The 25,480-nt window shown below is 51.3% G+C and overlaps 1 long non-coding RNA gene across 1 annotated transcript in view; it reads right to left on the bottom strand.

Annotated features, from left to right (window-relative positions):
- LOC121166361 overlaps positions 1-16,346 on the bottom strand; it is a 28,854-nt gene extending 12,508 nt beyond the window's left edge. Inside the window, exon 1 of the long non-coding RNA XR_005885408.1 lies at positions 16,181-16,346. This is a non-coding gene — a long non-coding RNA (uncharacterized LOC121166361). The remainder of the gene's footprint in view (positions 1-16,180) is intronic.
- Positions 16,347-25,480: the final 9,134 nt, after the last annotated feature.

Genomic DNA, 25,480 nt, shown 5'->3' with positions numbered 1-25,480 from the left:
ACCTTTCAAACAGTTTTTCTTGTTGTTGTTGTTGTTTTTTTTTTTTTAATAAAAGGCACACGGGCCCCACACGATGGCTCAAAGGCTAAATCCTCACTTTACAAACACTAGGATCTCGTATAGAGGACACTTCATGTCCTGGCTGCCCCACTTCCCATCCAGCTCCCTGCTTGTGGCCTGGGAAAGCAGTCGAGGACGGCCCATAGCCTTAGGACCCTGCGTCTGTGTGGCAGACCCGGAAGAAGCTCCTGGCTGCTGGCTTCAGGTCTGCTCAGCTCTGGCCATTGCAGCCATGTGGGAAGTGAACCAGTGGATGGAAGATTTTTTCTGTCTCTCCTTCTCTCTGTAAATCTGATCTGCCTTTCCAATAAAAAAAAAAGAATTAAAAAAATAAATAAAATACAATGTTGAGGCAGAAGTACGTGGATGGCAATTGTCATGATAAATTTTGGTATTCAGAGATCTCACAACGCATTTCCTACTACGGGTCTAGTTTTGTTTTCTGTACGTTGCTCGGGGCATCCTTCGAACTTGAAGATCTCCCATTAGCTCTGGAAAGATGACTTATTTAAAAATTCCCTTCACAGTGTTGGCATTGTGACATACAAAGTAAAGCCAGCACTGTGGCATACAGGCACCGGTTCAAATCCCAGCTGCTCCAGTTCTGATCCGGCTCCCTGCTGTTATCCCCGGCAGAGCGGAAGAGGATGGCCCAAGCGCCCCTACGTGGGAGATGCAGCACCGTGCTAGGCATACACAGGCACCAAAGAGTTGGGCGATGTCCCTAGTGCACTCACCAGGCACTGGCACTGAGTCTACCTTCAGCTCACTCAAGATTCTTGGAAACTCTACCAGCCTTTTATTCCCTTAACAAAATACTCAAGACAAGCTGCATGGGAAGGGAAAAAAGTGCTTAATTTTGACCTGTGGTCTTAGAGATTCCAAGACTGGGAGGCCCCACTGGTCAGGTGGTGAGGACACTGAATGATCACGACAAACAACAAAGCCTGTGCAAAGCAAGGAGCGAGAGAGAGACCGGGCTAAACTCAGGCTTTCTAGCCGAGATTGGGTGAGCCCCACCTTCCAGGCACGCAGGCCGCGCGACCTCAGCAGCCCCGTCCAAGTCCACCTCCAGGACTCCGTACTGGAACAAGTTTCTGCACTCTCACTGATTTGTAACCTTGAGGTTTAAACATCTGTATGAGTTTAGGAAACAAATCCTTTTCAAATCACAGCAATCCACCCATGGCTCCCTAAAACTTATGTCCTTCTTATGGATAACCTAAGATTCGAAAGCAAACAGGATCGCTTCTCGGCCTTTTGGCTAAGAACAAGTGCAGAAAGCAAACAGGAAATACAGACCATGAACAAGGAGGGCCTTCATTTCTACCGTGTCCTGAACCACACTTAAAGCTTAAAACTGCCTAGTTCAAACCCGATCCCTCGCCACTCCAACAGAATCAGATGATTCCCCCACTCCCCTAACCTGACAAAGGCATGTTTGTTTCAGTGACAACTGCACGGTTCCAGCACGGACGCCTGGAAAGAACAGGAGCGCCGAGCTCACAGCTGTCCAACAGGGAGCAAAGGGGAGGAATCCAAACCATGTTGAGTTGTTTAATCTTGGGTGATGTTTCTCCAATAGCTTCCCTGCTAATCATGCCAATTTGATTCCTAAAATCAAGGATTTTTTCAGAGATCTTTTGATACAAGTTTTCTAACATTTAAACTGATTAGGATGAACATTCTTCCATCTCGTTTTTCTAAGCTTGCCAAGCAGTAAATTCCTTGTTTCTCTCACGAGCCCTCGCCCTGCCCATGCACGCACACCTAACTTTTCCACCACCCCCTCCACCTCTCCCCTGCCCGTTTCCTTTTAGAATAAGCTGCGCCTTGGAAATGCTCCAGCGCTGAGCCTTCTACTAGGTCAAACTTCTTTTTCCTGGTTATCGAGGCAAAATGATTGAACTGATGAAACAAATGATTAGCACACTTCTCCCTAAATCCTCAAGATTTCTTTTTCTTAACTTTCATACTTGTTGTTTAGTTTAGGGAACACCACAAGATTATCTTTTGTGGAAGTCCAATGCTCAGAGATAAAACTGCTCAAAGCAGAGTTGAGGTTGAAGCAGGTAAGTGGGAAAGAGGCTTGAAAGAAACTGAAATCTGTTCTTTTTACCCTCACTCACGTAATGGGTGCTTTACTGGACACAGAATAAAATATCAACCTTGAATTTGACTCATGATCTTCATGATCTTGGAGCATGAAAATACTGAGTTAGATCACCCTTCTGCAAATAGTGGAGTAGTTGGTGCATTTTAACCCTTTATTTTTTTTTTTTCCAAGCATCACTCACTGTTCCAGACATCAAGAATAGGGCAACAAGCAAAGAGGTAAATTCTCCGTGTTCATGGAGTTCACATTATTTTGGGGGAAGACACGAACCAAATAAAAACATGCATTTCATGTGATAAGATAAATAGGAAGACAGGAGAAGCAGGATGATAAGGGAAGATGCTTGTTTCTATGGGCTCTGCCACTGCACAGAAACAGAAAACAGTCTAAAAAAAATAATAGTTGCGTGTACTAAACACTTCCTTACATCTTTTGGTCATTATTCCCTAAACAAAAATATAGCAACTACTTACATATGTTATGTTGTTTTAGATATCACAAGTAATATAGAAATGATCTGAAGCATTCGTAAGAAACACGTAGCTTTCACACAAATATTGTGCCATTTTATACTGCAGGACTCAAGCGTGGAATGACCCCTCTGTGGACACGGATGTGCAACCACGTATGTGGGAGCGTGTTTATGTGCTTGTCTGGAGGTGTGTTCTTTCACAGGGTGGCCAATATTCAATCAGGAATAGATTCTGTTGAGATATATGGGACTGGTGCTGCCCTAACTAGACAAGCACAGATCATCCCTAACATGGACCTCCAAGGACCAGCAGGGAGTAACACTGGGTGTTCAATGTGCTGAGGAGAATCAGCCACTCTTTTAAGTCCCACAGGACGTCTTAGGTGGCAACTTTTGTACATTTATCTGATTAGAGTTCAGAACACCCCTGCCTCTCACCCACCTCCTCCTCTCCCTCCCCAGACTCCTCTGCCTTGGAGACAAAGTGTCCCCTGTGATTTCAAGGCCACATCCCCTATCGCATTCCCAGCCTTGGTTTGTGCTGTTCTAACTGCTCAGATTACAGGGTACGGGCAGGCTTCAAGGAAAACGAGGATGGGGAAATCATGAGTGCCATTAATAGATTAAATCCCCCAGGGCATAAAACTGGCTGTTTTCAATCAGAAAATAAACAAATTACTGCAAAATCAATGGCCTTACGCTGCAACCTTGAGCATTACAGGGTTTATAGTGTACTTTTGGATGACTTCTTCACACAGCTACTTAATGCTTTGTTAAGCGCAATTTCAGAGTTAAACTGGCCCTATCAGGTGAAAGCTGGGTTACTCTTAAATTTGATATTTCTGGAAGCAGACTATTTTTAGCATTGTTTCTTAGGTGGAGCAATTGTTAAATGAGATTGTTTTCCTGACACACTGTATAAACTCTTAGCAAACAGGCCCTGTGGTTTTTTATTTATGTATGTACGTATCTGGTAAGATGGACTTGGTCCCATCATTCCTCTCTTGGAAACCACCATCTGCTAAGAAACATGACTGCTTCTTGAGTTCTGATCTATTTTACAATTTATGACTAGTTTTTTAAAAGTTGCTATGTTTACAACTCTGAATATCATTCAGTGTGTCAAGATTGTTCAAGAAAAAAGTGCAATCTTGCTTTTAATATTTTATCTTCAAGGCGCATGTCATGGAATGGCGTTAATTGCAGGTCACGTACACACACACACACAGCCCTAACTCTGTGACACTGACAGCGTAGCAGCTTGGGTTACTGACTGTAGCTGAGACAAGGAAAAGTAGGATATATTTTAGGTCTGTGACGGATAAAGACAGCATTTCATTTAAAACGTCTGCCACTGAAAGCCAAAAAGCATCCGAATCGGCCAGGAGTTCGTGTATTGCAATGCAAGCTAGGTGACAGGTTTCTCCTTTGCCTCTTATTCCTGTCCCCCCCGCAGAGACTCTAGTAACCCCGTGGGGAGGGCAAGTGGGCAGCCTGGACCTTCCTTTATGCATCTGAATGAAGAGAATTACGGGGGGGGGGGGGGATTTTGCAACAAAGGTTTAACAATGCTCTCTGATGCCAAGAGATAAGGCTACCACCCACCATTACTCTCAACAAACACAAAGGGCTGCGTGGCTTCCTTTGTTCGACTGTAACGCAGGACTTTCAGTGCTACAGCTGGGTGAGTCCCAAGCTAAGCAGAGCCTGCTCCCTGGCTCTGAGCCTCCCACCAGCCGCGACTGTCCACAGCGGCCCTTGGCGGGGCTGCCGGGCTCCCGTTCAGCACAGCAGCAGACCTTCGTGTCCCAGTGCTCTGAGCTGCACTACACGCAAGTGCTCTTGCTTTTCTGTTACGACAACCACTACTTTCACATTGACAAGTGGCAATAGCCATTATATCTATCTTAGCTTTTTTTGTTTTTTGAAAATTTGCATAATTTCTTTGGAAAGGCAGATTTACAGAAAGAAGAGACAGAAGGAGATCTGCTGGTTCACTCCCTAAATGCTTGCAACGGCCCGAGCTGAAACAATGCAAAGCCAGGAGCCAGGAACTTCCTCCAGGTCTCCCACACAGATGCAGGGTCCCAAGGCTTTGGGCCATCCTTCACTGCTTTCCCAGGCCACAAGCAGGGAGCTGGATGGGAAGTGGAGCAGCAGGGATGTGGAAGGACACTGTGACCCTAGAAGGTGAAGGAGCACAGGATTACAAATGATAGGATAACGTTTATATGAGAGCTGATTGTAAAGCATGTGAATGAGAACACTTGATGGGACTTAGAAAACAAAAAGTTCCAAACAAGGGTACAGAAACAAGTAAAGAGCTGATGGGTTCCATAGATGAGCTCAATGCCTCCTCCTTTATCCCATACGCCCCTCGGTCTATAAGAGTCTAATGCCACCAATAAGTTGGGGCTATTGATCACCAGTTCATAGTCCATGTGTGTTATTACAGGCCCCGTGCACCAAGTCCATTGCTGCAGGACAGGGACAAAGGGACACAGCGACACGGAGCGGTGCCCAGACGGGATCCTGGTGCTGGGAGGTGAAGGATTAGCCAGCTGAGCCAATGTGCCAGCTCCTACATCTATTTTCTAACTCTCCTATGAAAGCTAAATTAACATAGAAAGTGTTGACAAAGAAACCTGGTGCATAACCTGTGTTTAATAAACGTGTCCTACTGCTGCTTTGACGTTTAGGTTAGGGTCGACACAGAGAGAGAAACGAGAGAAACGACACAGCATTTCTCCACTTTGTGGTTGATCCCTTAGAAGCATAAAGCTTGGAACATCCTGCAGGGATCATCTTGGGAAAAGGGGAGAGAGTGGAAGGAAGAAGGGAGAAGGGAGAGAAGAAAGAAGCTTACAAACAGACAGAAAAAGAAAAATCTTCTTCCTCTCTGTCTCTCCTCTTCTCTGTACATCTGACTTTCCAATAAAAATAAAATAAACCTTAAAAAAAATAAGGGCCCGGTGGTGTGGCCTAGCGGCTAAAGTCCTTGCCTTGAATGCGTGCCTGGATCCCATATGGGTGCCAGTTCTAATCCTGCTTGTGGCCTGGGAAAGCAGTCAAGGACAGCCCAAAGCCTTGGGACCCTGCACCCACGTGGGAGACCCGGAAGAGACTCCTGACTCCTGGCTTTGGATCAGCGCGGCACCAGCCGTTACGCTCACGTGGGGAGTGAATCATCAGACGGAAGATCTTTCTCTCTGTCTCTCCTCCTCTCTGTATATCAGACTTTGCAATAATAATAAAATAAATCTTAAAATAAAAAAAGAAAAATAAAAAATTATGTTCAGTTAAGCAAATAAGATTTTTTTCCTTGTTAAAAATTAATTATATGCAGCAGGAGTGATATTGGATTACAAATAAACTCAAGTGAAAAATGTTTTTAAAATGCAAATAATTAATGTTAATGTACTTGGTATTTCAGGATAAGTAACTGCATTATCAACATTTCTGCTTCACAGCTAAGAAATGCAAACACCCATCAGCACTGTCATGACTTAAATATTGACATTGTGCCACACTCTGCAGTTTGTTAACTTGAGTAAGGGAGATTTATAGTGACCGACACGTGACGATCCCCAAGACAAGCCACTGTACAACCACACATGTAGCAAAAACCCAGGGATTCAAACAAACAAATCATAGAACGAACACCTAAGCATTATCTCTAGGAAAAGAGAATAGGTTGGAAGTAGCTTAAACAGCATTAATTTCATGTGAACATCATACGTTCCTTGAAATTTTCACACAAAGGGTATATTCATATGCCATTGACACCTTGTAATTTAAAAATATACCATAATAAAAGAACGATGGCAATGAATTCCTGACAACAGTTAGTGTTGTTCCTTTTTGTTCATCTTTCTTTTTCCTCATCCTCCAAGATCCTTCCAAAAAAAGAAAACAAGTTCATCATGAGTACCAAAATGTCTCCAAAACACCGGACGTGGCACACCGCATATAAGTCACTGCCTGATAATGGGAGTTGACCATAGTAGTGTTCACAAGTCATACCCAAAGGAAGCAAGGCACAGCCTCACTGTTATAAAATGTGTTAGCGCGCATTTATACTGTCATTTTATTGGAAAGACAGAGATATTGCACTTGCTAGTGTATAGCCCAAATGCCTGCAACAGTCACAGCGAGGCCTGCATCCTGCCTCCCAGCCTGGGTCCCACGTGAGTGTCAGGGAGCCCAGCCCGCCTCCCAGCCTGGGTCCCCCATGAGTGTCAGGGAGCCCAGCCCGCCTCCCAGCCTGGGTCCCCCGTGAGTGTCAGGGAGCCCAGCCCGGGAGTTGTCACCCGCTGCCTCCCAGAGTGTGCACTAGCAGGAAGCCGGACTCTCAGGCCCAGTCAGAACCTGAACTCCTGCATCCTGAAACAGGTGGCCAGTATCCCAAATGGTGTCTTAACTGTGTATTAAAATGTGTCACAATTCAGCTGTAGCTAGCCAATGTGAATGGAACACAAAGGGTTCCATTTAACAGGGCTATAGTCAGAAACTCCTCATTAGGCAATTGCATCCTTTGAACACCACAATGTACTACAAGCCTAAGACGTATAATACACACATGCGTGCATGAACCTGAGAGCCATCCCACACAAAACATGAGATTAAATCAAGCACAGATGAAAACAACTCAAACAAGAGATGCAGCAAACATGAGATCTTGGAGGCCACTGCCAGTGTAACATGGAATTCTTGCTGCTTCTCTGCAAATACTGTTTTTACAAGTACATTCTGTAGTAATGATAAAAGGTATCATGGAATAGTCAATGTCAAAACAGTTGCACAGCCATTGATTAACCTCCTCAAGCTTTTTGGACTGTACATAATTGTATGTGTCAGTGCAGGTTTGCACGTACCAGCCTCACCCCAAACAGGTGAGTCATGCATCGCACTGTGACATGACGATGGCTATGCTATCACTAGGCAACAGGCATTTTTTTCTCCAGTAAAATCTCATATGCAGATAACACAGTCATCTACGGGTGACCAGAAGTTCCTGACACAGAGGGGCATGACTGAAGTGGTCATCATTGAGGCTCATTCTCTTATCCCAAGCCCAGTGAGCCCGTGGTGGTCCACCTCATGTGGATCCTGTCAGTGTTAGTACTCAACTCAAGGCTGCTCCAGTCCTTGTCGCCATTTGGGGAGTGAACCAGTGGACAGAAGATTTTTCGCCCTCTCCTCTCTGTCACTCTGCCTTTCAAATAAATATAAATAAAACTTTAAACAAAAGAGAAAATAGGAAAGAAAAGGAAAAAGGAAAAGAAATCCTCATGAGGTATTAAGTAGTACTGGCGGGTAGGAGGAACATACGCTCAGAAGTATGATTAGATCAACAGACTGCCTTCAAGATGGATTAAGCCGAATGAATGGAGAAGTCTCAGCAGTAAGTCTATCATAAATTCCAGTTTGACTTGGTCTCTTGGGATTTTGCAAAGCACCCCAATAACAAGAACACTCCCCCTCACTAGCCTTTCAGATCTCCCAGCTTCTAGAACTATGAACTAGCTACACAAGCCTTTATTTTTTGTGAATTACACAGCATATATTCAGGTAGAGTACCTGAAGTAGACGAAGAAAACGTTCGTGGTAGCCGGGGCTCAACAATTTTTTGGCTAAATCTACCTAATTCCAAGAATCCTGTATTTCATTTTCTCTTCCTGAAGTCTGATTAAAAATGAACGCAGTTCTTAAGCTCTCAGCTGGGAAGGACCTGGAAGAGCAGAGAAGCTACAAGTGCTCCTTGGGTGCCAACATCTCCTCTCAGACCTGCCACACTATGTGACCCTCAGATGTCCATGGCACCCATGAGCAGCGGCCCACAAGGCCCCCTTCTCGAATCTGATCTTGTTTGGAAAAAATCGCAGAGAGCTGACCTGAGCCACCCTTCCACATCTGGTGACACATCACAGAAAAGGTTCAGGGCATTCAGTTCCCCAGAAGACACACCTCCTTAAAGACAATGCTGCTGCTGCATAGGCAAGTTCCTCGGAGTTCCTCTGTGAATTCGTCTAGCTCCCACCCTAAGATTTTATTCTTCTCAGTCTCTGAAACCTTCTGTGACATCCACTGGACCATACTCCTAGTCTAGTGTTTGAGAGGAAGAAGGAGAAAGAGAGGGGAAGAGAGAGAAACAGAGAGACACAGAAAGAATGAGACAAAACGCCCACTGCTGGTTCACTGCTCAAATGCTACCAAGGGTCCCTAGCAAGGCCTAACGCTGCCTTTCTTCCTCTTCTTTTTTTTTAGATTTATTTTATTTTTATTGGAAAGTCAGATATACAGAGAGGACGAGAAACAGAGGAAGAGCTTCCATCCAATGATTCACTCCACAAGTGAGCGCATTAGCTGGAGCTGAGCCAATCTAAAGCCAGGAGCCAGGAACTTCCTCCAGGTCTCCCATGCAGGTACAGGGTCCCAAGGCTTTGGGTCGTCCTCGACTGCTTTCCCAGGCCACACGCAGGGAGCTGGTTGGGAAGTGGAGCTGCTGGGATTAGAACCAGCGCCCATATGGGATCCCGGGACATGCAAGGTAAGGACTTTAGGCACTAGGCCACCGTGCCAGGCCCATCACTACCTTTCAAAGAAATAAAATTTCAAAAAATTAAAATTTGAAGAGGAAAAGATCTCTCAATCTGCCTCTTTTTCAATTTTCATATGACTTTTTCCCATGGCCCAATAACTGAAGCCTCAGAGCCAACTGCCATCCCCTAAACTGTTGCCATCCTAGTTACTGGGCTCTGGCTGGACCACTGACCCTGTTCTTGACTTCGTCGCTGCTCCACCACCCTCCTTGAGCCTAACTAGGGTATGCCCCACGGTGGTGTCTAAGGCAATCTCAGAACCACTGTGGAGCTGCAGAATTTGTACTTACTCCCACCTGTATTTTATTGTTTAGTCTCACACATTTCTAGAGCTCTTCAGATCAGAAAACCTGGTTTCTTAAAAGGTAATCTCAGCAGCAGATAACATGCATGTCTATTAAATCACCAGTTGTTTTCATTTTAAGTTCTTGATTGATATAAAGGCTTGTTCTTTTAAATACTCTCAAAAACTGTGTATGTTAGCAGTGTCTGGACAATAGCAGAAAGTCTTTTTTCATCTAGTAAGACCTCCACAGCATTTATTTGAATATTGTTTGATCAAGCTGTTCCCATTGAAAATAAATATGTATTTGAAATTACCAAAGGGTCTACACAGTATGAAATTACTACTTGCTTTTTTAATTTCTTAGGGTAAAAAATAAAGTTAATCACTTCTTGAGTCTTGCCCATTCCATTACTAGATTTACTACTATTTAATTACTTTGAATTGTTAATAAGGAAAACATTTTAATGAAATAACATGTTTAATTTTTCAATGAGTTGATTACTTTTGAAAGTAATTTTTAAAAATTATTCTCTCGGGCTCAGCACAAAGGCTCAATTGGCTAATCCTCTGTTTTTAAGTGCTGGGAGTTAATGGTCTCCCACACGCGTGCCAGTTAATGTCCTGGCATGCCAGTTAATGTCCACTTCCCATCCAGTTCCTTGCTTATGGCCTGGGAAAGCAGCAGAGGACGACCCAAAGCCTTGGGACCCCTTACCCGCGTGGGAGACCTAGAGGAGGCTCCTGGCTCCTGGGTTCAGATCGGTTCATCTCCAGCTGTTATAGCCACTTGTGCAGTGAACCAGTCAGTGGATGTAGGATCTTTCTGTCTCTCCTCTCTGTAAAATCTGACCTGCCCTTCCAATAAAAATAAATAAGTCTTTTAAAAAATTGATTATCTTGGAGCAGATGTTTGGCATCGTGATTCAGGTGCCGATTGGGGTGCCTATTTGCCATGTTAAAATGCCAGGGCACAAGTCTTACCTCTGCTCCCAATCCCAGCTTCCTGCTCATGCAATCCCTGGGAGGCAGCAGGCAATGACTCGAGAATGGGATGTGTGCCACATGGCAGACCCAGGTGGAGCTCCTGGCCCCCGCCCCAGGCCTGCCCCAGCCTGGGCACACGGAGCAGACCCAGGTGGAGCTTCTGGCCCCCGCCCCAGGCCTGCACCAGCCTGGGCACACGGAGCAGACCCAGGTGGAGCTTCTGGCCCCCGCCCCAGGCCTGCACCAGCCTGGGCACACGGAGCAGACCCAGGTGGAGCTCCAGGCTCCCACCCCAGGCCTGCACCAGCCTGGGCTATTGCACTTATCTGAGGAAGAAACCAGCTGAAGAAAGATCTCTGTCTGTTTCTCTTTCTACTTGCATTTCATGTAAAATATTTTTCTGATGAGTCTCTGTTCAGGCCGGCTGGCCGGTGGCACAGACACGGCGAGGGTCAAGGAATCAGACACCGACAGGAGACCAGTAGTGGTGGAAGAGGTCTCTCCCAGCCTCCCTTTATTCAGCCATATATACCTTTTTCCCAAGCCTCTAGCAGAACAATTGGATGCTAATGAGTCTGACAGACAAGGTGCCACTAGCCTCCAAGCCCATTTCCTGCAGGAGCCAAGCTTAACAAATGCTAATCAACTCCTCAGCCCACAACAAGTCTCTTGACCTTATTCTTTGCAATCAGAGAAGGTGCAAGTGAAGCAAAAGGGAGGAAAGACACTAGGTGAATATCAAATGACAACCAGAAGTTTCTAAAACTTCAGCAAAGGTTTTATGCTCTATCAAGCTCTTCTCAGCTACAGAGAAAATGGACGGTTATGCCTGACAGGGTGTTATAATAATGCCGTAGAAACAATTCTTGTCTCCGTAATGGAAAGTTACATGTCAAGATAGAATAACTCTGGGTCTTTTCTATTTCACATGGACTGATAATTTATATGGCCATTTTGAAGGGATGTCAGTATCTAGTTTCTCATTCCAACTACATTTGTTCTTTTCCAATCATCCATTTCCTTTATGACTCTTTCCTAGTTACACAGAAAAACGTGAAACCGCACTGCTTTTATCTGAATCCTTAGGCAGAATACAAACTGCTGGGACTTTCTCAAATGATATGCCAGTTTACCGGCAATATCGACTTTGAGGAACTAACCCTCCCCACCCCCACTGCCAGTGGGGTACTGGAACTGGGAGCAGGGTGAGAGCTTTAAGCTTTATTACGATTCGTTATATGCCCCCATAATAGTGTTCAGTACTTTTCTTAAAAAAATAAATTATTAATCCTGGGGTTGGTGTTGTGCCACAGCAAGTGAAGGTGTCACTTCCAATGCCAACAGCCCACATGGCTGCTGGTTCAAGTCCCATGTGTTCCACTTGTGGCTCCCTGCTGTTGTGCCTGGGAAAGCAGTGGAAGATGGCCCAGACGTTCAGGCCCCTGCCACTCACATGGAAGACCTGGCCTGGTCCAGTCATGAGCATTGTGGCCATTTGGGGAGTGAACCAGAATTCTGTCTTTCAAACAAACAAATTTAAAAAGAAAATCCATTCAGGGCTAGTGCAGTAGCTCAACAGGCTCCAACTGTCAGTGCCAGCAACAAATAACAGCACCAATTCATGTCCTGGCTGCTTCACTTTCGATCTAGCTTCCTACTTGCGGCCTGGGAAAGGAGTATAGGACAGCCCAAAGCCTTGGGACCCTGTACCCACGTGGGAGACCCAGAAGATCCTGGCTCCGGCCTTTGTGGACACAGAGGGAGAGTTTCCATCTGCTGGTTCACTCCCCAAATGGATGCAGTGGCCGGAGCGGAGCCGATCCAAAGCCAAAAGTCAGGAATAGAAAATACTAAAGGTCAATTAATCAGATCTTTAAGAAAAAAAAAATGTTTTTGATTAAAAAGAGGGCATTGAGAATCCTTGCCAGTGTGGAGCCCAGAGCTGGTTCCAATTCCACCTAGAAGGCCCCAGGAGCAGTTAACAGGAAAATTAACAGGCAAGAAACTCCCTAGTTCTCAGGTTTAGACAACAGATCAAAGAGAGGGCTTCCTCCCCCCAAGCTGGGGAACAGGAATGGACAGACTAAGGAAAGGAACCTGCTAGGCAGAACAAATTGTGTTCTAGGAGACTGGCTCTTGCTGGCGAACCCCCCTCCCTGATGCCTACAGTTCCGCTTGTCTTTAAAAGCTCGCATGCTGTTCATAAATTTCGGCTATGGACCTTCAGTCAGTAGCCCACGTGTATACTTATCGGCTCCCTGCACCAAGTCCATCGCTGCAGGACAGCGAACAGTTAGCACTGTTTTATCAGAGAGCACTGGTCCCAGTCACTCGCTGTGTCCCAGGAAAGAAAACTCTACAGAAGGTATTTCTGAACAACGGCAAAGCGCGCTATGTCAGCAAACTTTCCCATGACTTCTGTCAGAGGTTGGTTTCAGGACAAAGCTGATCTTTCCTGGTGACTACACAGTGAAGCCCTTCTGCATTTTTAAAAAGATTTATTTATTTTTATTGCAAAGTCAGACATACAGAGAGAAGAGAGACAGAGAGGAAGATTTTGCATCCAATGATTCACTCCCCAATTGGCCGCAACTGCCGGTGCTGCGCCAATCTGAAGCCAGGAGCCTCCGTCAGATCTCCCATGTGGGTGCAGGGTCCCAAGGCTTTGTGTCGTCCTCAACTGCTTTCCCAGGCCACACGCAGGGAGCTGGTTGGGAAGTAGGGCTGCTGGGATTAGAAGCAGCACCCATATGGGATCCCAGGACATGCAAGGTGAGGACTTTAGGCACTAGGCCACCGTGCTGGGTCTCCCTTTGCAGCTTATATTAGTAACATCCTACTATGAATTTTGTGCTCTGTCTGTTTAAAGAGCAACTGAAAATCTACAAGAGCAGAAAATAAAGACAAAGCAAAAGCGTTCTTCGAGACTTCTTTTTTTTTTTTTAAGATTTATTTTTATTATTTTTTCATTGGAAAGGCAGATATACAGAGAGGAGAGACAGAGAGGAAGATCTTCCGTCCGATGATTCACTCCCCAAGTGAGCACAACGGGCAGATACTATGCCGATCCGAAGCCAGGAGCCTCTTCTGGGTCTCCCACGTGGGTGCAGGTTCCCAAAGCTTTGGGCCGTCCTCGACTGCTTTCCCGGGCCACAGGCAGGGAGCTGGAAGGGAAGCGGGGCTGCTGGGATTTGAACTGGCGCCCATATGGGATCCCGGGCGTGCAAGGTGAGGACCTTTAACCACTTGCGCCACCGCGCCGGGCCCGAGACTTATTCTTAAATTTGGTGTCAGAACTGCTCCGCTTAGAATCCAGCTGCCTGCCCTGCCCGGTTCTCAGACCCCCTGCCACCCATGTAGGAGGCCCGGATGAAGCTCCTGGCTCCTGGTTTCAGCAGGGCCCAGTGTCGGCTGCTGCAGCCCTCTTGAGAGTGAACCAGCAGTTGGAAGGTTTACTGTTTGTTTCTCCCTCTGCCACTCTGTCTTTCAAGTAAGTAAAGAAATCTTTAAACAGGACATATACTTGAAAGGCAGAGTGATGCGGTGGGCGGGGGGTGTGGCAGAGATCTGTGGGTCCACTCTTGAGATGTCTGCCACAGCTCACACTGGGCCATGCCACCAGCAGCATCTCCACCTGTATCTCCCACGAGGGTAGGTGAGCTGCTGCCCGCCCCTGCCCGGATGCACGTTAGCAGGAAGTTGATCCTAGGCATTCTCCAGGGATGCATGTGTCCCAAGCAGAGGGCGAACCCACAGCGCTACGACATTCACCCACTTCACCTCACAGGGTGAGAACACTGGGAATGAACGAGTGGTCTCTACTTAGCAGATAAAGGAAGGTCAATAGCTTCCAAATGTGGCCTGGAATCCCGAACACCTGGAGGATTCTTCCATAAACCACGTGTCCAAGCCAACTGCACCAAGTGCGGGGGCCTGAGAGTTTGTAGACCTTCCAAAGGCACGCCCCTGTGTGCCAAGGAGCTGCCCAGCAGGCACACTTTTTAAAAAATATATTTATTTTTACTGCAAAGTCAGATATACAGAGAGGAGGAGAGATCTTCTGTCCGATGGTTCACTCCCCAAGAGATGGCAACGGCCGGTGCTGAGCCGATCCGAAGCCAGGAGCCAGGAATTCCCTCCAGATCCCCTACGTGGGTACAGGGTCCCAAGGTTTTGGGCCGTCTTCAACTACCTTCCCAGGCCACAAGCAGGGAGCTGGATGGGAAACAGGGTTGCTGGGATTAGAACCAACGCCCAAATGGGATCCTGGCGTGTTCAAGGTGAGAAATTTAGGCGCTAGGCACAGCACCGGCCCAGGCACACTTCTTAAACATCACAATTGCACCACTTTGAGAACCACTACAAAATAATTGTTGGCAGGGAATCTTGCTATGTACAGGTTCAAAATTAGCACCACTGGCCTGGCACAGTAGCCCAGTGGTTAAATCCTCACCCTGCATGCACCAGGATCCCACACGGTTGTCTTGGCTGCTCCACTTCCCATCTAGCTCCCCCCTTGTGGCCTGGGAAGTAGTGGGGGATGACCCAATGTCCTGGGACCCTACTCTCACATGGGAGACCCAGAAGAGGCTCCTAACTCCTGGCTTCAGGTCAGTTCGGCTCTTGCCATTGTGGCCACCTACAGAGTGGGCCAGTGGATGGAAGTGTGGTAGGGTAGGCAGCTAATTCAAGGTCATGAGCTTGGAAGCCACTCCCCCCACTACTAAGGAGGCATTCCCTCCTGCCCACCTGTTAAGCTTACCTATCATTGCCTGGAACCGGAGTGTGACCACGCCCCTCACCAAAGGCCATGACAGGGAGGGCCTCACTCTCGGGGTCGTGTGCTCCTGCCGCTCCGCCACTCTCCTGGCACAGACTCAGGACAGGTAGGCCCCGAACATGTCCCCTGTGTGTCTGTACTCCTCACCCTCTGTTCACTGCTTGGGCAGATGCTGATGCTAAGATGCTTTGTGTTTCTCACGGGAGTACTTCTGGAGAGTTCCAGGAGGGGTGAGGCCTAGCGGTGGTGGAATGTGGGCAGAGAAGCCAGGGAAAGGTGAATGTCTGCAGCTGTGTGGGGTGTCCAGGTTAGTCGCTGCATGTGTCTTAGGATAACTTACATCCTGGGCACGCTGGGACATAGGTTAACAGATGGACTCGGGGTAATGACCGTTTGTTCCTCTTGGGGTTGACTGAATTGCCATACGGACTTGTGGGCCTCTTATCACCAAGCTTGGTTAATAATGACTCCTGAATGAACCTTAGACTTGTCTGGCGTGATCTCGCTCGCACCCCGCAACAGATCTTTGTCTCCCCTTCTCTCTGCAAATCTGCCTCTCCAACAGAAAGAACCCTTAAAAAACAGCACCATTCTTGGTTTCAGTCTCTCCCTGGGTCCCAGCCCTGCCACTGCTGCAGGTAAGCTGCTCAGGGCGGGGTGCTGCCCCGCGGGGGCACTTAGCACTTAAGTGGCCAGTGTTTCTACTAATTTAAAGAGCTAAATACCAACAGTCCTGGGGCCAATAAACCAAATTATCCGCCATCTCTAGTAGCAATATACAGTATCCCTCAAACGGTGTTCTGGTCCAGGCTTACAGTGGCCAAGATTTGGCAACATTGCCACAGGGCACCAATCTACCATACTATAAATAAAACTTTACCTGAGGCACAACTTTAGGCGTTCCACTGCCAAACCATCCAAAACTGTTGTGTGGCTTTGAGCAATCACCTGAGGTGATTTTTTTTTTCTGGTAAGCACCCTGGGGGAGGCACGGGGCTGCCTCGCTGCATTCCAACGGGGGCTGCAAGAAACCTGACTCCCTGCAGACACTTCTGCCTCGGTGTCGGTGGAGGTGAAGCGCCCTGGGGAGGTGAGCGCCAGCTCGGCGTCCGGCCTCGGGCTCACTCGCCCTCTCCTCCCCGTCGGGCCCCGCGCTGCTGCCCGGCCCGGCCTGCCTCGGGCCGCGTGGGCCGCGTGGGCGCCCGAGCACCGCCCGCACACAACACGCGGCGCTCCGCCGGCCCCAGGGCTTTCCGACGGGAGGCCGCCCGTGACCTTGGGCGAGCGCCACCTGGCCTGGACTTGGGAACCGCGCAGCCGGCCGAGGGCGGCTCCGCAGGCCGAAGCCCCGGGAGCCGTGAGGCAGTTCCTTTTCTGGAAACGAACGCCTCAGGGGCGGGGAGGGGAAGAGCTGCCAGGCCCGGAGGGGAACCAAGACAAAGCGTGAGAACTGAGATGGCAAAAGCGGGGCTCGAGTGAGAAAATCGGAAGGAGGGAGGCTGAGCGAGGAGGACAACCGGGCTAAAAAGAGCAGCGCGGCCTGCGGTGGCCGCGTCCGCCCGGCTCCACCCTGGGGCGGCCGCCGGGGCGGCGACAGCCTGGAGGCCGCGGCGCCGTGACGTCAGCGCGCCGCCGCCCGGGCGTGCGCGGTCGCACAGGCCCCGCCCCTCGTCCCGTACAGCCCGGGCGGCCGGCGGAGAGAGCCCGTCAGTCGGCCTGTCGGCGCGGCGGAGAGCGCGTCGCCCGCGGGCCTCGATCGCTCGTCCGCTCGGCTCGCTGCCGCCGGAGGCCGCGCTGCGCCGTCGCCGGCGGAGGCCGGGAGCCACCCCGCGCACCCCGCGCGCCGTCGGCGGGCCTCGTCCCGGGGAGGCGCCCCTCGAGCAGCCCGCTCCGGTCCGCCCGCGGCCGGGCCTCGTTCCCCGCCCTTGCCCCCCTCGCCTCCGGCCCGAGCTGCGGGGCGTCCCGGCCACGCTCGGCGCTGCGGCAGGAACAAAGGCGGCCCCCGCGGCGGCGGCGACCCGCTCCCTGCCCCTGGCGGCGGCGGCTTCTAGAACACCCGGAAGGCTCGGCTCTCGCCCAGAGGCCTCGGCCCGGCCGCACGGCGCCGGAGTCGGTGGTGCGCGCGCGGGAGCGAGCCCGGCCCGGCTTGTGCACTCGGGGTCCCGGGGACCCCCGGCTGGCGGCGGCCCGGCCAGGTGAGCCGTGCGGGGGTCGGGGCGGGCAGTGCGGGCGGCGGGCCCCCTCGGGAAGCACAAAGGCCGAGGCGTCGTCCCGCGTCGGCGTCGTGGCCCGCGGCCCGGGTGCGGGCGGGGAACAATGCCCGGCGTGCGGGGCACACAAAGGGGCCGTGTGGGCGCGGGGGTCGCGCGGGGCCGGCGGGCGGCGGCGGGCGTGACTCAGGGCTTTTCGGGGCGGCGAGGCCTGGTCGGGGAGGGAGCGGGGCGCCTGCCCTTTGTTCCGGCCGTCGGGGGCTGGCCGGGGGCGTGCGGGCTTCCTCGCGCTGGGGGAGCCCCGGGGGAACAGGCTGCGCTTGTACCTTCGGAGTCGGGTCTCGAAATGCTCCCTCGCGGGTCGGGGCTCCCGGTGGCCCTCCTCGGGACTGGCCCAAGGTCAGGGTTGAGAATGCACCAGAGTGAGGCATCCTGCTCAGTCTGGCCCACCTCCAGTCCGAACTCTAATTCTCTCCAGTTGTCCCCTACCAGGCCTGTTCCCAGTCGCAGGTCTTGCATGGGCCAATGGATGCTGTGACCAGTTTGAGAGAGTCTGCTTGCAGTCTTGACATTTTCCAGCAGGTGCAGCAGTCTAGCCTACGTTACTGAGCGTGTGATTCCCAGAATTACATGTCAGCAGAAAGCAGAATCAGAATGAATGTCAAACCTGGGGAGTCTGAAGGAAAAGTGGGCACCCCAAGCAGCAACTGAAGCTGTGTGCCAATTGCCTGCCCCTCAGGTCAACGTTTTATATGGACATATTAATGTTAAATTCCAAACTATTGCTTTTTTTAAAAAAATGTAATTCCGTAGGGTTAGGTTCACCCCCTGCCCTGGTTCTCTTGCATGCTGGTTGGTGTCATGGTTTAGCATAATGTGACCCATTCCCTTATCCAACACGCACTGTCAGACAGGTCCCCAGCCATAGATTTCATGTGTGCTGGTATGTGGTGGCCAGCAGTGTTCCATGCTAACAAGCCCAGCCCAAGTTTCCCATGTGGGCTGGTGCATCAGTCAGACCCTTAAAGATCTTTAGGTCTCTCCCCTCTGATCCACTGAGTCTCATTCCCCTTGCTTACCTGCAGTGCAGTGGTCTTGTCATTGGGAGTCCCTCAGGATCCATTCCTCATCCATACAATACTCCCAGGATGGTCCTTCCTACCCCATATCTCCTTGCTCCTTTCTCTAATCAATCCACAAGCCTTGTGCCTAGCCCAGTCTTGGGAAGCCCAGTGGGTGGTGTGGTGGTCCTGTATTTTGCCGTCCACCAGGGTCCCAAGCTCCTGTCATATGTGCTGACCTGGTGTCTTACCCCTCTACACGCCCAAGATCCAGGCCAATTGCGGGTTCCAGGCCTGGTCCACCAGTTCACCAGAGCAGTGTGCTGACCTGGGGTTCTCCCCTGTGCTCTCCTCACCTCACCCAGGACCAGACACATAAGGAAATCCCCAGGTTCTCTCCACCTGCCTAGTGATGAGCTCCTGGTTCCCCAATGCCCACCCGTGTTACGCCCTTAGCCTTTCCCCAACCCAAGGCTGCAGCTTCAGCCCCTTCACCCCCTCACCTGGTGCCCTGGGAGCATGGCAACAGGATGATGCCATCCCCTGGTGTGCCTAAAACGTTTTTAAAACTATTAACTTCCATGTGGTGAATATATTTCAAACACGTGGTTTTAAGAAGATGGTATGCTCACCCTTTTCCTTCTCATATTTTTCCTCCTTTCTTACATTTCTTTTAACTTTTTTTCCCATTACTTCAAGTGGGCAGCTTATATCATGGAAAGAAACCTCGAAGGCCTAAAGAAAGAAAACACTTGTGATGGACAAAAGTGAGTATCTTAGTGTTAACATTTTTTTTTAAAGATGTATTTATTTATTGGAAAGTCAGATATACAGAGAGGAGGCGAGACAGTGAGAAAGATCTTCCATCTGATGATTCACTCTACAAGTGACTGCAACGGCCGATGCTATGCCGATCCAAAGCCAGGAGCCAGGAAGTTCTTCTGGGTATCCCACACGGGTGCAGAGTCCCAAAGCTTTGGGCCATCCTCGACTGCTTTCCCAGGCCACAAGCAGGGAGCTGGATGGGAAGTGGAGCTGTCGGGACTAGAACCCGCACCCATATGGGATCCCGGGCGTCCAAGGCGAGGACTTTAGCCGCTAGGCCATGCCGCCGGGCCCTTAGTGTTAACATTTTAAAACTACTTTATTTTCTTACTTTCTTAACTAGGTAATTCTGTCATAAGGATTTGTAACAGATTTTGCAGTGCATCTGGCCTCTTTCATTGTGAATTATCTACTCGTTATTTTTCCATTTGAAATACTTAGCTAAACTGAACTATTTCTTGGAAGAAACTTTTGTCACATACTTGTAGAGAATTTTGTTTTTCACTCTTTGTTAAAGATAATGTCCTAAGTCAGCAGCTTGTGTAGGTTCACTAAATTGGAAGCCACACTTTGCCCACCGATGTAATGCTATCTGCTCACTTGTGAAATAACTCCTTTCCAGGGATGCCTGTCTGCACGTGGGACCTGAAGTGGCAGTATGTCACATACCAGTCTCCTTCATGCCCCCTTAGAGCCCAGGCTGAAGAGAAACTCATAGTCTTGCAAGAGATGCAGCACAGACGTGTAGAAAAAACGTAGGATTGTGAAGCCAGAGTTGCCGGAGTCAGAAGGATGGAATGTGAACGGACGAAGCTCTGACACAGTTACGCTTGCAAGTAATAGCATCTTTTGATGACTGTTTGAAGAACAATCTTATTATCTCAAGTCCTAGTTTTGCCGTATGAAGACTGCAGCCCACAGCAGAAGAAGCAGGAAGCAACTCTGGAACACTTGAGTGCTGCACTGTGGGGAGGGGAACAAGAGCAACTCTTGTAAGATGGAGCCATGAGCAGCCAGCCTCTATGGGTGCTGGGGGAACTGGCCAAGCCCTTCTGGCCGTGAAGTGGCAGGCAAGATAGTTTGGGTATGGGGAGGTTGGCAAGCTGGCTCTGGAGAGGATGGTAATAAGGCTGTGGGCACAGGAGGCATAGCCAGAGCCAGGCGGACTGTGGAATGCCTGCGGGCTGGAGGCGCCAGCGCAGTCGACGTGACCCTGGAGCAGCCAGCTGCCAGAGGGTGGCTGTGGGCACTGGCTGAGCCTGCCTGGCACTAATGGTCAACAGCAAGCTGGGGACTTAGGAGGCGCTACCAAAGCCAGCCTAACCCTGGCTTGGCTGTGGTGTGTGGTGGCAGGCCAAGCAAGCTAGATGAGCTGGGGACCTGGGCTTGGGAGCCTGGTCCTGGGGACAAGGGATATTGCACTGTGGGCAGGAGGGTCACCGACTGAACTGGCCTGTCCCGAGTGGGAAAGCTGCTGTGGAATGGATGTGCAAGGTGTGCAGTGGACATAGGACAAGTGGACCTGGTGTTGGAGGAGCAGGCCAGTGAGTGGTGTGCTGGGGATGCTGGGTCACTGGGCTAGTCCTGCAGATCCTGAAGCAGCTGGCAGGGTGGGAGGGTGGCAGGGTGGGCAGGATAGGAGTGCAGTGGGGAGGGGTCCTGGGAGAGTCAGGCTGGCCATGGAATGGATGATGATAGTCCTGTGGGTGCAGGGATACCAGCGGAGCCAGCTTGGCAATGAAGCAGGCAGTGGGTGGCTAGGGACACAAGGTGATCTGACCTATCAGACTTGGCTCTGGAGCAGCCAGCAAATGGCATGGGGACTGGGCTGTCTCGTTGAGCACCCCCTGGCCCTGGAGCATACCCCATGCTTGCTAGGCATGCCTATGGTGCTAGGGGAACTTCCTGCAGGCCACTAGAGCAGTGGGTGGGAGAGTGGCATAGGCAGGCTAGAGTCATGTGGGGCAACAGCTGAGCCTGCCTGGCCCTGTAGCAGCCTAGAGGCAAGCTGGGGAAGAGAGGGGTGTTCTGTGGGCCAGCCTGGCCCTGGGTGGATGGAGGGTGGCAGGTGCACCGGCCATTGTGGAGTGGTCCTTGAGCAGCAGGGGATGGTGGTGAGACAGGTGGACATTAGGAGCTTGGCCAGCATTGGCAGAGCCCACATGGTCTTGGAGCAACTCATGGCACAACTGGGTGGGTAGGCTAAAGGCATAGGGGTTTCCAGTCCAGTTGCCCTGTGCCTGGCTGCCTAGAATATTAGAAGTATGGCAGTGCCTGGAGGAGTGACCCTTGTCCTGAAGTGCCAAGAGGAATGACAGAGCATGCCAGGCCGGGACCCAGAGTCTCTGACAAAATGGGCCAGGTCCTAGAGCAGCAGGTGGCCATGCTGCCTACTGAGGGAGCATGGTCACTGGGCAATCCCATCCTGCCCTGGAGCAGTCAATGGGGCTGGCAGGCTAGGGTTCGGGCCTAGTACACCAGCAGAACCTGGCCCTGAAGCAGCAAATGGGACAGTATGCAAACCTGCTTTGTGTGGACAGCCTTCAGCAGAGCTGGCCTTGAGGTGTTGCAGTGAACAGGTGGGCTGGGGATGCGATGGCTGCTGCCCAAGCCGGCGTGGCTCTGCAGCAACAAGTGGGGTGGCAGGGTGGACGTGGTGGCAGGGCGGGCATGCTGGCTGTGGCTGGGTGCTAGCCAGCTGGTATGTCCCTGGAGTGGGTGACAAGTATCTGTAGGCAAGGGGTGGGGTGGGAAGGGTTGCTGATGGAGAAGCTTGCCTTCCCCAAGAGCAGCAGGGGCCAGCGGCTTGTTGTGCATGAGGCATTGGCCAAGTTCCGCTGACAGTAGAGGGGTTGACAGGTGGGCTGGGAATGTGGGAGGCCACACATGAGCCATTTTTTCACTGAAACAGGTAAGCAGGGCAGTGAGGTGGACATGTGTTGCTGACCTTCAGTGACACTGCCTACGAGGCACACTCTTGAGGGTCTGGGAAAAGCCGGAACCACAACCGCACCCCTTATTGCCAAAAGCGGCTGCTTTGATACTTTTTCTCCACTGCTTTTTTCCCTGTAGATCTTCTCTGCTGCTTTTCTAGCGGTCTCTCTGCTGCTTTTTTCCCTGTTCTTCTCCTCGTAGGCCTTATTGCTTTTGTACCCCTCTCTGCTGCTTTTTCTCCCTCCAATGCCTTAGTTTTTTTGCTTAGCTTTTCTACCCCTCTCTGTTGCCCCATTCTTCTCATTCCATCCGTGGTTCTTTTACTGGTCCATCTTATAGCTTTTAGCGGCTGCTTTTATACCGCTCTGCACCAATCACTTCTCCCTGTGGATCCACTTGGTGCTACCTGATAGGCCAGTTGCAATGACATAATTGCAGCGAGGGCATCTGGCTGTCCTTGTGACTTCCGGTTTGCCTGCTGGTGAGACCAACCCCGCCTCCTGGCCTTGGGGAAGCTGCCATCCTGAGAGGGCCTTTCCTATTCCTGGGACGTGCTTTGGCACCCTGCTCCCCTCAGATGTGGGCATGCTCTGGGCCCGGGGATTCAGATCCTATGGGCTGGTGCTATAGATTGCTGTCAGATGGGCCCAGCCCTAGATCAGTGGGCAGCCCTGCTGAGGGAGCAGGTGGATGGCTGAGTGTACATGTGCCTGGAACAGTTGGTGGGGTAGTGATGTTGGTGGGGTTGGCTAGAAGTCCAGGTGGCAGGCTGGGAACTGGAGGGGTGTCAGCCAGCTGGCCTGGCTCCGGAGTGGATGGTGGACAGGCTTGGGGTACTGGGGGGAGGGTAGAACCTCCTGAGCCTGCGTTGTCCTGGAACACCCTGCAGGGCAGCCAGGCAGGCAGGATCTAGGAACATTAGACACGCCACCTGTGTCTGCCTGGCCTTGGAGCAGCCTGTGGGTTAGAAGTGCAGGGATCTGGTCCTATAGTAGTTGGTATGGAGCAGTGTGGTGCCCTAGAGGCCCAGTTGTCATGGCCAGCAGTCTGTGGGAGTGTGTTACAGCACAGAAGGTCCAGTGTCAGCCTGGCCCTGGAGTGCCAAGCTGAGTGACAGGGAGTGCCCACCGGGGCCACAGGGTCCCTGGCAGAATGGGCTGGCTCTGAATAGCAGGCATCTGAGTGGTCTGCTGAGGGAGTAGGATTGCTGGCTGATCCCCACTTGCTCTGGAGCACTGCATGAGCTGAGCCTACGTGGTCCTGGAACAGCAATCAGAGTGTTGGTGTGTCCTGACTGGATGTATGTGGGGTCGGCTGAACCCTCCTGGGAGGGGCCTGGCCCATGAGCATGGGAGGCACTGGCTGAGGCCATGTGGACCTTGAGCTGCTGATGAGGCAGCTGGGTGGGTGAGCTAGAGGTATAGGGGTCACCTGCTGAGGGAGCTGTGCCTGTTGCAGTGACCACACCATGAGTGCTGGTGGCACTGAGGACCCAGGGCCCCATTATCCTGGCCCTGAGATGCTGGGGAATTGGAGGTTCGTGCTGGCTGGTTCCTCAGTGCTGGCAGCAGAATGGGCCCCGCCCTAGAGTGGCATATACAGCATGTGGTTTGCTGAGGAAACTGGGTAGATAGCCAAACTCAGCTGTCCCTTGAGCAGCAGCAGGGTGGTGGACCTGGCAGGCTAGAGGCATGTCTGGCACTTGCCAATCAAGGTTGACCCTGGAGTAAGTGGCAAGCAGGACCTCAGTGTATACTGTCTGGGGCCCCAGAGACCCAGGAGAATGGCACTGTCCCCAGAGAGGCTGGTCTGCAATGAGCCATGTGAGGGAGAGGTCCCTTGCTGAGCCAACTGGCCCTGGATCAGTGTAAAGGCCGATGGAATGGGTGCACCTGGGATCCCTGGTGCCAGGCAGCTGAGCTTTACTGGTTCTAGATCAGCTGGCATGTGGCCTTGTGTGTAGGAGGTGCTGCAGGAGCCTGTGTGGCTGTGAAGCAGGTCGGGGAGCAGGGTGCCATGCTGTGGTGTGGAGTGTCTGGTGAGCCTCCCTGGCCATGGAGCAGCCTGCGAGCATCTAGGCAGATGGCCTGGAGAGTCAGACCGAGCTCATAGGCAGAGCTGGCCTGTGCCTCTTGAACTGGCCACAGTGGGAGTGCTGGAGATGTGGTTGGCCCATGGCAAGTGAGCCTGGGTCTGGAGTACAGTGTGGTCGGGCATGCCAGCTGGGGCTGTAGTGCCACCAGAAGAACTGGCCTGGCCCTAGTTAGGCATACAGCAAGCAGTCAGCTGAGGGATTGGGGTGACAGGCCAAGACCAATTGCCCTGGAGCAGCAGCAGCAGGGTAGCATCCACGCCAAGCTAGAGGTGTTTCTGGCAACAGCTCACCAAGCCTGGGCCTAGAGCACCAAGCCAGATGGCAGGCAGGCGCGCTTTGTGTCTAGGGCCTGTTGGCCAAACTGGCCTGGCACGGCAGTGAAAGACAGAAAGGCTGGGGATGTGATGGCTGCTGCCAAAGGAGGTGTGGCCCTGTGGCAGCAAGGGGGCATGTGGTGGGCTTGCACAATGTGCAGGGGCACTGGCAAGCCGGAATGGCCCTGGAGGAGGCAGCAGGTGGCTGTGGGAGCGGGATGGGTGTGGGTTGCTTGAGAAGCCCACCTTGCCCTACTGCAGTGGATATGGGAGGCAGTGGCCTCAGGCTTGTGGAATGCCAGCTGAGCTCTAGCGGCTCTGGAGAGGCTGGTAGACAACCTGGGAGTGTGGAAGGCCCTGCCAGAGCCCCTTTGGCCCTTTATTGCCAGGCGGGATGGCAGCATGGGCATGTTGTGAGGCAGGGGATTCAGGTCCTGTGGGCTGGTGCTGCAGGTTTGCCTAAGAAAGCACCAGGATTACAGCGCCTTGTGGGCCAGCAGGTTGCTGAGGGAGCAGGGTTGAGAGTGCTGGAGGCCCCATAACTACTGTTTTGGCCTGGAAGTGCAGGCAAGACGCTATGTGCGCATGCTCTGGGGGGTGGGGGATTCAGTTTGTGTGGGCTGGAGCCGCAGGTGGCCATCAGAACAGACCCGGCCCTGCAGAGCCCACTGGTGAGCAGTCTGTTGAGGGTGAACTATCAGGGTGCGAAAATGATAATATGCTGTCTGTCAATGAAGAAAC

The sequence above is a fragment of the Ochotona curzoniae genome, unplaced genomic scaffold (assembly GCF_017591425.1).
Source record: "Ochotona curzoniae isolate NIBS_2020 unplaced genomic scaffold, NIBS_Ocur_1.0 patch137, whole genome shotgun sequence".
Classification (NCBI taxonomy): domain Eukaryota; kingdom Metazoa; phylum Chordata; class Mammalia; order Lagomorpha; family Ochotonidae; genus Ochotona; species Ochotona curzoniae.
The sequence above is the reverse complement of the archived record's forward strand: the minus strand, read 5'-3'. Positions and strand labels throughout refer to the sequence as shown.